This window comes from Apium graveolens, unplaced genomic scaffold (genome assembly GCF_009905375.1).
Source record: "Apium graveolens cultivar Ventura unplaced genomic scaffold, ASM990537v1 ctg7131, whole genome shotgun sequence".
Taxonomy (NCBI): Eukaryota; Viridiplantae; Streptophyta; class Magnoliopsida; order Apiales; family Apiaceae; genus Apium; species Apium graveolens.
The window spans coordinates 1-13,445 of NW_027420064.1; the positions used below are offsets into that span (position 1 = coordinate 1).

A 13,445-nucleotide genomic window follows, 5' to 3' on the forward strand; every position below is an offset into this window, starting at 1 on the left:
AAAGAATTACCGGATCCATTGTAGGCCAATATTGTTTGAACATTTGGGTACAAACTCTTTCTAAATATGTATTTGAATTTCTTAAATGCTTTCGGAATAATAAAGTGGAGTCTATGCCCTTAGAAGTATGTAACATAGGTGTGGATGGAGTTTCAGGATGAAAGTACCTTGTCAGTTGCCTGATGAAATTCTCCCCATCAACTTCTAGAAAGTAAAGTCTTTGTACCAAACATGTGGTAGGAGTCTCCATTTTAGAAGCAAAATGTTGGTATATCTTTTTATATTTGTAAAATGTGGGAATTTGATGGGAAAATAATGGTGATACACAAATCACGCAAAGCATCATGAACAACGCAAGATGTAATTCCATAGTTTGATCTGGTTTTTGAAAATCATCACCAGGCTTCTTGTGATTAGATCCTTCAAGTACAGTGCTGCTACTTCCTCAAATTGTTTTCCTCATCCTCTAACTTGTTTTTCAACTGTTTGGATATTGATGAACCCCTCAGCCACCCATAACAGAATTAACTTCCACGTTGGTATTCATAGTCCTATCGGAATGCTGCAAAGTAGAGGAAAACTATTGGGTATAATTTTAATTACACATCAACAATGGGCGGTTATATATATAATAACAAAAACAAGACAAATAATTAAATAATCAACTAACGAAACAAAATACGAAGGTAATAAAAAAACTATAAAGATTGTAATTGACAAAAAAAGTAAGAAAACTAATCTCTTATCGCTTTCCAAATTCTAATAAGAAAGAAGAACACAACAGCTGAGTTACCAAACCCTTCAAGAAGACTTGACTTCTTAAAGAGATTATGTTCCCCACTTAAGTTGTGATGGAATGCAGCAATATCGCCACATAACCAGCAATGATCAACGGTGATCGCATCTCAGTTTTTCCCATAAAAAACCTATGCAACTCATATATGTTTGTGAGGTAGGCACGAGACTTGTGTTATCTTTATCTCAAGTATACCTCTCAATATATAGGCATCTCAAGTTGCTCTCTTCTATTTTACTCGATGTAGTATCTCAAGTAACAAACAGAAAAGTAAACAAAATGGGTTTTCCTTATTATTTATATAATATCCTGATTAATAATATTAATATTACAAAACATATTCAGAGTATGATTAAAATAATCCTTACTCAATAAATCCTTACTCAATGTAGGACAAATCCCCATACCCCATTTTAAACAAGCAACTTTGTCTCAATAAATTTATGGATTCCACTAGAAAATGTCTTAGATCCAAATATGAAAGTTTAAGTCCTCGTGTCAAGGAACAACCTTCAAGTGTTAAGTTTACAGAAATCATATCAAGAACATATATAAAATATGCCTCAAACTTTCCATTTTCTAACAATCCCCCACAAATCCATAATTAAATTGAATACCAGGATTTTATACATGACATGTTTTTTCAGAGTCGGTACCCTTCCGGGTTTGAACCCTCCTAAGTCCTCTACTTCGATGGCTACCGGATACAGATGGAATATTTCACCTTGAATCATTTATCCGTTGGGTGTTCCATTTGGGAGGCCAGGTGATCTTACCTGGTTGAATATAGGCTTATCTTCTACCACTATGAAGTATCTGATATTGGCTTCATCAAGATATGTAAAGAGTCTCTTGGCAAAAGAGGTAGTGTTTAAGTGTTGTATATGTCTGTTTCCACAGTTGAGCATATTTTTTCTGGAGTTTTAGTAAAGAATGTGATAATCCCAATTCACCCGGGGTCTTCTCCTTGCGTGGCCCGGATTATCACTCCAATTGGACAGGAATAACGGTGGCAAGCGGTGTAGATGTATGGTGGGAATCTACAAAACAGAACCGGAGGGGGGGGGGGTAGCGTCCCCGCGGCACCTCCGACGTGAGAATGAGAAAGGGTTTTTGAAGGAGAAAGGGGCAAAACGGGGAATTATACGTGGTTATTGTGGTGTGTGTACATGTGTGTGTTTGAGAGAGAGTGAGTGTGTCAAACTGTAACCTTCCTTTTGTCCGGCCTTTTTATAGGCCTCCCACTAGGGTTTAGGGGTTTGTCCCGTAGGTGTGTCTTTTGGACTATAGGACGTGTGGACGCCTGGGATGAGCCGATGTACTACCGAATTCGGACCGTAGGAATGTCCTAGATCCGGGGTACCTGGATGGTGGTGGTATTGCCACGTGTCTTGGGCTCTCCAAGGTTGATGTTGAGTGATTCCTGGGCTCTATTTGTTGGGCCTTGGACTTCTGTTATTGGGCCTGCACTAATATAGACTATCATTTGCCCCCCACTCCCTTATGGGGGTTTAAGGGTTTGTCCCGTAGGTGTGTCTTTTGGACTGTAGGACGTGTGGACGCCTGGGATGAGCCGATGTACTACCGAATCCGGACCGTAGGAATGTTCTGGATCCGGGGGTACCTGGACAGTGGTGGTATTGCCACGCGTCTTGGGCTCTCCAGAGTTGATGCTGAGTGCTTTCTGGGCTCCCTTTATTGGGCATGCACTAATATAGGCTATCAGAATGCATCATGGATCCTATAATATATTTGATAATGGACATTTTTAAGTTAAGGTGGGTGTGAACTTATCTATTGTATCATTTTTTAATATTATCATTTCTAACAGAAAATTTGGATTTTTTTGCTTACAATTGAATTAAGACTAGTTGTCTAAAATATGATTTATCAGAAGAAAAAAAATCTGGGAAAGGGCAGGTACCGGAGTAATTCACCCTTGGAGTTTGCAAAACGTTTAGGATTTTGAACTTACCACACTTTTTATATTGATAATAAGTATGCTAACAATCATCTATCGCAACCTGTTTCGTAGTAATTATTGGACAGACTATAACGTAGTTCAATAGTAAACTGTAAACATAATGATTCCCTTGGTTATTATTGATAAGATTATATTGTTCAGTTGTAAACATAAAGTGTGGCTCTCCTAAACATACTTGGTTTTTTTTCATTGTGCACAAAAAAAAGAAGATAACAGCGTCACAGAATGCATCCCACTCAGATATACCCCCTTGTAGATGAGTCAATGGAGATATTCATTTCTTTCCAACCTACTGTATTTCTCCTTGTTCGTATCTCTGCTACGGAACAAGAATTAAAAGACGCAACCGTCAAGAACGAAAAGGCAAACTTCTGAGAACAACCGAATAATTAGTCAAGTCTAGATAAACAAACCAAGAATTCAAGAGTTCTGCAACAATTAAACTGTAATAGCGAGAATAAGATTAAGAACTGTCACAACATACATTATGCTTGAAAAAATCGATATCTTCAACATATCATTTCCTTTGCTCATTTGATCTTCTTTTATGTCATGAGCAGACTGCACAAACAGTGTGGTTGCAATTTCTAATCTCAATCATCTCCAAGGTGTATATATCTCGTATACCAATTGGAATCTCTTGCAGTTGCCGACATTCGTCCAACTTTAAGTGTCGAAGGTTTGGAAATTGTTCACTGTAGGCACTCCATTGAACCATTTTAATGAACTTAAATGCTAAATATTTGAGCCGACAAAATCCACCATCATTTGTCTCCCAATGTCCTCCGCGGAATGCCTCGCACTGTAATTTGAGAATTTCAAGGGTTAGGTAGCATTCCGATTTTCTTCATTTCGCCCCACTTTAAAAGGTGCATACTAGTGTAAGCTTCTTCAGTGTTACAGGGAACATACTTGGACTGGAAATCTCTCTATATAACAAATTGTCGGAGGGAATTCCTGAGTATAGATCATTTTGCCACACTCAAATTTTCCAGATGTTGTAAGTTGTCAAGATTTGTAATTGTCAACTTTGAGGATAAAAGATACAGCCCTGCATTGATGCGTAACCTTCGCAAATTTGGAGTGATTTCAAGGATTTTTCTCCCAATGCTCAAGTGATATACGGTGCGAAAGGGTTTGCAATGTGTGAAAGAGTTTGCAAGTTTCCTGATAGATATGGACTTTTAATTTCTTCAGCACTTATGTTCCCTTTTAGTATAAGGTGTCTAAGTCTACATGACATCCATATTTCTTTGGGCACATGAATTCCTTCACTGTGTTTGTTCTGTATGATTAGAGTTTCCAGATACTTGAGTTTAAGTACTGATTTGGGTATATACAACACACTATCGTTATCTCTGGCCTTGATGCAAACTGCAATATATCTCAGTTCTAGTAGAGATCCTATTACAATTGGAATGTAAGACAATCCAATACTGTACAAGTCCATTACTCTAAGATATTTGAATACCCTTAGTATGTTAAAAAGATAATAAGTAGAATGCCTTGTTTCTGCAAAGGGATTACCGGATTCAAATTGAGTATGTTTGGTTTGGTTTGGTTTCTGGTAACATAAAATTGTTCGAACATCGGGGTACAACTTTTTGGAGATATGTTGTGGGTACGTTTATATGAACCAAAACAAGTGTAGAGTCTATCAACCAAGAGTGTGAATGGAGTTTCAAGATGAAAGTACCTTTTTAAGCTGACTAATGAAATTCTCCTCGTCAACTTCTCGAGAGTAAAGTCTATGTACTATAGTCGTGGCAGGAGTTTCAATTAGAGAAACAAAGGGTTGGCTTCTTGGCATTTGATGTGAAAAATTAACCTCGGCTGCTTTTTTGATGCACAAATCACGCAAAACATCGTGAACAATGCACGCTTTGATTCCACCATTTGACTTCCATTTGGAAACTATCACCAGACTTCTAGTGATAAGTTCCGTTAGGTAACCTGCTGCTACTTCCTCCACATTGTTTTTTTCATCCTCCAAGTTGTTTTCTGCTGTTTGAGTTTTGATGAATCCCTCAGCCACCCATAACAATATTAACTTCCACGCTGGTATTTCATAATCCTCCGGGAATGCTGCAAAGTAAAGGAAACACGGTTTCAGGTGATCTGGCAAATGGTTGTAACTCAGAACTACTGTCTCCATGTACTCCTCTGGGGCATTGCTGGTGAAAGAAATCATCTCCTGGGCCACCCTTACTCCACCAGTTTCCTGTCATATCACTTGCAAGAATTCCAGCAGTCACTACGACTAAAAGTGGTAGTCCCTTGCATTTTCTAGCTATATCTAGTCCAATCTCAATAAACGACGATGGACATTGATCCTCTAGAAAAACCTTGTATCTTAGCAAATCCCAAGTTTCTTTCTCTGTTAACAAACGCAAAGGATGCTGGTAGCACTTGGATTGAATCTGTAGGGGGACATTTGCAAGTCGAGTTGTGAATACTATTCTACTTCCAACATTGTCATCTGGGAAACACAACATCAGATCGTTCCGGTTCTTACTATCCCATATGTCATCCATGACAACAAGATATCTCTGACCGCTTAGCCTTCTTTTTAAAGTTGCACTCAGTTCCATATCGCTGCAATTTTCAATCTCCTCATTAAAACCTGATTTTAAAATGCCAAGAGATCCCTCTTGTTGGGCTCCTGTGTAACAGTAGTCCAGGCGCGAACATAGAAATAGTACACAACTGAAGGCTCATTAAAGATCTTTTTAACCAAAGTAGTCTTCCCTAGTCCAGCCATGCCAAAAACCGATATGAACTGAAGCTGCTTTTTACCTCCCATAAGTTGCTCAACTAGTCTCCTTGCATCATCCTCAAAACCAACCACATGAGTTTGTATTCCTGCACCATTTTGACTCCTCGCTTCCTGAGAACTGTTAGTAGAGAGTTCCATTTGTGAGGCGCTTTCAGATGATCTTATCTGATAAGAATTTGTGGTATATGATATTTGCTTGATCATGATCTGAAACTAATCAGATTGACTTGTTTAACTTTTTAAAGAATACATTTATTTATTAAAAACTTTTTATAATTTACAACTGGATACACTTGGTTATATCATAGTTTTCAAAGCAAACAAAACTTCCCAGTTGGATTTCATGTATTGGTTAAATAAGTATTACTGTTTTATGTTTGAATACCTGCTTATTGTTCAACTCAAATGCTACAGTTATTTGAGTAGTAAAACATCCTATATTTTTGTCTTTTGTAGTGTCTGGTACAGTGGCATCTACTGTCTTTCTGTAGATTATTATTTTTTTATTATTATTAAAATCGTATTTTTCTCGAATAATATTTAGCAATATATTTTATCTCACAACAAATTTATTAGATAAGCCTGTTCCAAAAACCAACCACAGATTGTATTCCTGCATCCCCTTGACTGACTCCTCGCTTTCTCGAAACTCCTATAGGAGGGTTCCATTTGTAATCTCAAGAGAGGTTCTCTGATGACCTTATCTGGTTACTTTCTGATATGATATCACTTTCCTGGAAAAAGCTATTGTGTTTAAATTATACATTTTGTTGAGTTTATGATTGCAAGAATCATTAAATTAAGCACCTTTTCGTTTGGCATATCTGTCTATATAATTCACAGGAGCTTCGTATTATTGCTAGTCAAGTTTGGTTAGCTTGATTGTGTGAATTTGTTTAACTTAAAGGGTGTGTTCTTTGGTTATGTGATGTCTGACATTATATTGGTGTTTTTTGTTTATAGTCTTTTGGCTGTATCAGTCCACTCTTAACTGTATAATTATCTTTTAAATTCAAGGACCAGTTGTAGAATCAATCAGCTTGTTGTTAGCACTCTACCTACTCCATAGAACTTTGTACTTTAGTATAAACTCTAACAATTTTTTTATAAATTTGTTCTCTAGTACAAACTCATAAAGTTTATATTTATAAAATCTTTTGTTAGAGTATCAGTTAACCAAACAGCATATATTCTTACAACTATCGCTGAACTGCAACATGATACTCTATCGTGAAGAGATTATTTCTCTTTTGTTAGTTCATGGATTTGACATAATGAAGTGATATTTAACAAGTGCAGTTGGATATGAGCAATCTTTTATGGTGCAAACGTATCACAATATTCACTTTATCATGGTCCAGGTGCAATGAGACGGGATCCCCACTGAGACAAGTTTTGTGAACGCACACAGAATGCAAATCCGCTATTACCAACGAGGCAGCGGTACTAGTTATGACCACCTACTTCATTGAATAAAACTTATGAAATCCTGCTGGGAACCGGAGGTTCAGATTATGGGTGTACGCGGTTCGGATCGGATCGGTTTTGGGGTAAAAATCGAACCAAATTGCGAAGAACGGTTTTAAAAAATTGTCATCCGCAACCGCGTCATTTGCGGTTGCGAATTTGCAGTTATACGGATCGGTTTGCGGTTATTGCGGATCGATTTGCGGTTCAACCACTTATTTTAAAATAATTAATATTTTGCAAAAAAATAAATTCTGAATATTAATAAATTGAAGTTTAAGTTACGTGATAAATTATATTCAAAAATAAAATATAAACTAATGCTCCGTGTATAGTAAGGATATTAAAAACATACAAAAATGTGGAGGCGAGAGAAAAAAAAGGATTAAAAAATTACATGTTGATTCTATTTTTCATTTGTTTGGTTATATCTCTTATAATAATTGTGAATTTTATGAACACAATCTTAACATTACCTAAGATTAGTTGATAAATGTGTATATTTATTAATTTATATGATATCAACTAATTTTTGGAAATATATTTTATTATAAATATATGTTGCGGTTGCGGTTGCGATTTTGCGATTTTCAAGAATTTAAAACCGCATCCAAACCGCGAATGAGCGGTTTTTAAAATTTAAATCCACAACCAACCCGCGTTTCACGATTATCCGCAAATACGGTTCGGTTACGAGCGGTTAAGCGGTTGGATGCGGTTGAGTACACCCCTTGTTCAGACGCTACAAATATAAGGTTTTTAAAGCAGAAATTCCACTACAATATAAGGTGCAGCGGTTTAACTTTGATTTTTTTATTTAACTTTATCATAGTGTTACCACATGACTACATCAAATGCAAAGATTAAACTGAAGGAATCCTGACAAGTGAAGAAATTGAAATAAATAGCATCTTTAGATGAGCCACATGACTGGAGTTTTTATGGAGTTGTAGGCTGGACTTCCGTTTCCCCTTCTTTCAGGAGGCTCTCCATCAAATATAACGACTAATTAACTCATCCAAGTTTGTTGGAAAATATTTTATTCGTATTTACTATTTTACCCTATAGTTTATTAAATATTAAAAATTGTTATTTTGGATGAGAATCGAATCCAAGTCAACTATTTGTAAATTTAGCATATCAACCACTTGAGCTAGAGACATATTTGTGAAACTCTTGATAACATTAAGTGTTAAGGTAGAGGTTATTTATTTACATCGTGTTTTACTCTATATTTATTTTGATATGTCTATAAAATATAACGATTTGAGGCTTGATTAATTAACTCATTTCTATATACTAGCTTTATATTAGGGCAAAACAACAAGATTATATGTATTTTAATTGTACAACTTTTTATTTATAATTAAATTTAGAGTTCATAGACAACTTTAATAAAAAATTTCGTTTTAAACCCAAATTTCTTGTGTAACATAACTAACTTATTCTAATCAGCGAACCGAAGCATGATCTTCTAATCATAGTAATTTTAAAAATATATTTTTCTCTGTAACCATTGAACCATGTTAGCCTCTTTATACTAATTTTATAAAAAAATAATGTAGAATATTCATAAGCATAAAATATAAAGTATCGTTAGACGAACATTCGATAAATAAATAAACTCATCAAATAAATTAATAATCTCGATAAATAAAAAAATTACATTCCCGAATGTATTCATTCATCGAGATTTTATTGTACATGTTTGTGATTGTTCTAGGGATGAGCAAACCCGGACCAAAAACTGAAATCGAAACCAAGACCGAACAAAACTAAACCAGACCGCACCATGAAAAACCAAACCAATTAATAACCAAACCGAATAAAAACCGATCCGATAATATGGTTGCGGTTTGGTTTTAATATTTTTTAAACCAAATACAAACCGACTGAACCAAACCCTTCACAAATTTTCAACACATCTGTAATTCACAAGTCAATTAATTACCCTCCATTTTCATTACTTTGGTAATTTGGTTGATTACTTTTTTACCATTAAAATTGACGTATAATTTTTATATGTCTTACAAAACAATCAAATAATCATGTTTATCCCAACAGGAGCAAAATTGTAATAACCCCAATTTTTGGGAAATTTTTGAAACCCTTATGAATAGTGTTTTTGCTGAATGAGAAAACTTTTCATGCCACACTATGTAGGGGTTCTGATATGGATATTCTGAGATTTTATTAGTACTTTATATGGGATATAAGTGTATGTAAAGATCGTCAGAATCCAAATCCGAACACTTTGATTTTTCCCGGAAATACACTAGATACGGAAAGATTTGAGAAAAAGGTAACAGGATAAAAAGAATTTAAATTAAAGGATTATAGGAGAGGATCATAAAAGGAATATAATATATTGAGAAAGGTTAAGGGAACCTAAGTAATAAGATCCCGGGTATGATCCCTCAAACGATAAACGAAAACGAAAGTTAAGCGAACCGTATAACAGATCAGCGGTCATTAGGCAAATGATTAGGAAGTTAATCAAGGGGATTAGTGGGGATGATGTCATCCAACCAATAGAAAGAGGACAAGGAGGGGAGGATGACATCATGAGGATGACACAAGCATGACATGGGAAGGAAGGAGATGTGGTGGCTTTTTAATCACACAAAATCAAGGGCAACTAGGTAATTTACTAAAACAAACACAAAAATCAAACCAACCAAGCCAAGCAAATCATTTTTCATCAAAATCAAAAAGAAACCAAGGCATTGTTCTTCATGCTCTCGGCCAAAACAGAACCAGAACACTAAAACTGCTGTATCTCCTTCATTTTTCACTCAAATATTGTGTTCTATAGCTCATTGGAAAGGTATTGAGATGGCCTACAACTCTTGTTCACAAGTCTCGTCCAAATAATCATGGTAAGACCCTCATTTTTACAGTTCTTTAAATTGGACTTTTAGAAACTTCAAAGCCTAACTTTGTGTTCTTGATTTCTTTGGAAAGATCAAGATTGTAGGAGGCTCCCTAAGGCTTCCTAGCAACTTAACACCTCCCAAGGAAGGTATAAACTTCAAACCCTAGCCTTTACTTTATTTGTTAGTAAGTTTAATGGTTGGTGTTGTGAAATGAGAAACATGGATTGTGATTATTAGTAGTTTGGTTTGATTTGGAAGTGTTTTGGTAATTGAAGCTTGATTATAGTTCATAGGTCTTGATTGTGGTTGTTTGAGTTGAAAACCTTGGAGATTATGGACTGATGTGGTATGGTTTAGGTGAAGTTTTGTTGTATTGATGGTTATGAGTTGGTTGGTGGTTAATTGGAGTAGTTTAAACATTGGTAATCGCGTAAACATAGCCGTCGTAACGTCCGATTTTCTTTGGACTGTTTTTGTGCATAACATTAGGACCCGAGAACCCCCTGCTAGATTATGACCACTGCCATGTTTAGATAGCTCATGTTACGAGCTTCGTTTTGGTATGTAGTTCGTTCGATTCCGATGCACGGTTTAGGAGAAACGACCGTTTCAAGTAACGGCGTTTCGCGAACGAAACTTTTCCCCTCGCCTTACTTTGAAACATAGGTTAAAGACCAAAAAGGGTTAATTAATGTATGAAACATTTATGGTAAGTGTGTTAGGAAGTTGGTAAGACACTCGCGAAGGAATCGCTTTAAAACTCGTAAAGGTTAAATTATTAAAAATGGTGGAGCCGAGGGTACCCGAGTGACTTAAGCGAATCAGTGAGCGCAAAACAAGTGTTAGAGTCTAAGTTAGTTAAAGTATAGATTTACAAGTGATTTTGGTTTAATTCCAACTTACTTGTTGTTTATAGGTTACCAGACTCATCCCGAGCCTTTTATCACCCCAAGTCGCTCAGGCAAGTTTTCTACCCGTTATACTGTTGTTGTGATGTATATATGCATATGCATTATCTTGTGATAGATGCATGTTGGTTAATTAGCAAATGTTGCGATATATTGAAACATGCTGATATGGTATATATATGCATGCCTGTTTCGTATTCTTGCCATATATATCTGTTGGTTCAGTTGATAATACCTATGCTAGAGGATAGCGGTAACTTGCATATACCCTTAGTATAGGGACCCAAAGGTGAAAATATTTTCTAAAACCGGGAGTCGAGGATCCCGAGTAGATTTTGTATATATGGATATGGATATATATATATATATTTATATATATATATGGTTATAGTTTTCCAAACTATTAATCGAATAAGGTTTATTCGATAACTTTAACTTTATTTTATTATTGAATATTATTTCGAATATTATTCGAAGGCGTATGACTCCTTTTATTTATTTATTTGAATATTCATTCGAGGGCTTATGACTCTTTTATATTATTTATTGAATATTATTTGAATATTCATTCGAAGGCTTATGACTCAGTTTATATTATTTAATGAATATTATTTGAATATTCATTTGAGGATCTATGACTCCGATTATTTGCTGAGATATATTCTTTATTTTATTAAAGAATAAGGTGTTAATAATCAAACTTATTTTTGATTATTCAAATAAAGATAATACTTTCATATAAGTATATCTTTGGTTATTTAATACTCGTTTCAAGTATAAGTTTTAATACTTCTACTTCAATTATTTTTATAAAGATTATTCTTTATGGGAATATTATTTAAATAATAATATTCAGTCATTTTCTAAATATTCTGGGGACTGATTTACTTCATTAAATCAGCTTTACTCCAAACACTCTTTAAAATGTTTTCGAGTCTTCAAAATGATTTTTAAAAGTCAGAGCGGATCCCAAAACTCATTTTTATATTTAAGATCTTCCTTTTTAAGGGGATTTAAATACTCGCTCAAAACCTGGGGAATCCGGCTTTGTGGTGTATTTTATATTCGCAACGAGGTTGCAGTTTTGGTAAATGAATTGATTACTTGCCCAATGTTCGGGAAGTAAGCCCATCTAATTGAGTCGGCATAAGCGACAGACCGGGGTACGGTCTATCAAAGTGTAAGTGGCTGGGTGGCAGTCCATCAACGCGTAAGAGGCCGGGTGGCGGTCCAGCACAAGGTCCTTATGTGGCCAGGGTGATGACCGGTGGGGGATTCATCCATCTACTAGTAGAAAAGGTTACTTATTGGTATCTTTGCCTGATCAGCAAGATATCTGGTTTATGCCAAAATTCTTTTCCTTTCCAAAATTCATTGGATGTTTCAAACTCTGTTCATACTTTACATAACAGAGGTTCCAGGAAATGTTTAAGGGATATATATATGTGGATATATATATATCGGGACTAAATAAAGTATCTCATAACTTTATTTCATTCAGTAATATTTCAAAGATTGAATCTATTCAAATCTTGTCTTGTAGTCTCATCTATGTGATGAACTTTGAAACTAATTATAACTTGAACGGTGGTAGTTCAAGTAGTATGTGGATATAAAGTATATTGGAGTATCTTGTAACTTCATTTTTTTAAAACTTATATCTAGTAAATGATTATCTTATGCATGACAAAGATTTTCAGAAAAAACGTTGAGACAAGGTTAGATATATGAGATCACCTTGCAACGGTATTTTTATACAGTTATACACTGGAACTCTGTGTGTATTATGCATGGAAGAGGACTTCCAATATTTTGAAAAGTATATATGTATATATACTGAATATTTTGCGACTTCATCGCATTAAGATATCAAACTTGGTTCATTTCTTTTGACCAAGACTTTCATGAGTATTATGAGTAGGCTCATATACTATTAATCATTATACATATTATTTTGGTGGGCTTGCTGCTCACCCTTACTTTCTTCTTTCATCACACAACAACAGATAGAAAAGATGAACATAACCAAGCTCCCGATTCGCAAGCGATTAGGAGACGTTCCGCAGTTTTCTAGAAGCATTGATGCTGCCGTAGCTGAGGTAGGAACTACCAATAGGCTAGGCTTTCAACTTTTGATGTACCAGATTTATTTATATTTATGAATTGTAATAATGGAAAAGAAATGTAAATTTATTCAGAAAACCTTTTAAGGTGTATTGGCAGATAATTGTGGAATAAAATGACTTGTGGTTATTTTTGGATGTTCATCTCTGAGACTATAACGTGTGGTGTGTGTGTTTATTGTGGGGTCACAGTACAGAGTAGTTGAGTAATTATTAAGATTGGGTGTTATTAAGGGAAATGGAACTCGTGACGACCCGGATCCCCGACCCCGGATCTGGGGGTGTTACAGAAATGGTATCAGAGCTGAGCATTATAAACCTCAGAGATGATGGGACGTTAAGATAATAAGTTCACTAAGATAATAAGAACTCTTGCCAAGTTCATAGTCGGACTACCTAACGTAGTACTGATAGTTAAAACCCTTATGGGAACCCTTATAAATGTAGCGATAGAAGCGTAGTTCGTTATCGTATATGGTAGCGGGACTCCGAACCCTGAAGTTGAGGAACATCAA

At 35.4% G+C, this 13,445-nt stretch overlaps 1 long non-coding RNA gene and 1 pseudogene across 1 annotated transcript; one reads left to right on the forward strand and one right to left on the reverse strand.

The window, feature by feature from the left end:
• Positions 1-4,461: 4,461 nt before the first annotated feature.
• LOC141703865 (putative disease resistance RPP13-like protein 3) lies at positions 4,462-5,827 on the reverse strand (annotated as a pseudogene).
• Positions 5,828-9,741: 3,914 nt separating this feature from the next.
• On the forward strand, positions 9,742-10,860 carry LOC141703866 (uncharacterized). The gene is made up of 3 exons (XR_012567738.1): positions 9,742-9,902; positions 9,988-10,045; positions 10,816-10,860. It is a non-coding gene; the product is annotated as an uncharacterized LOC141703866 (long non-coding RNA).
• The last annotated feature ends 2,585 nt before the right edge of the window (positions 10,861-13,445 follow it).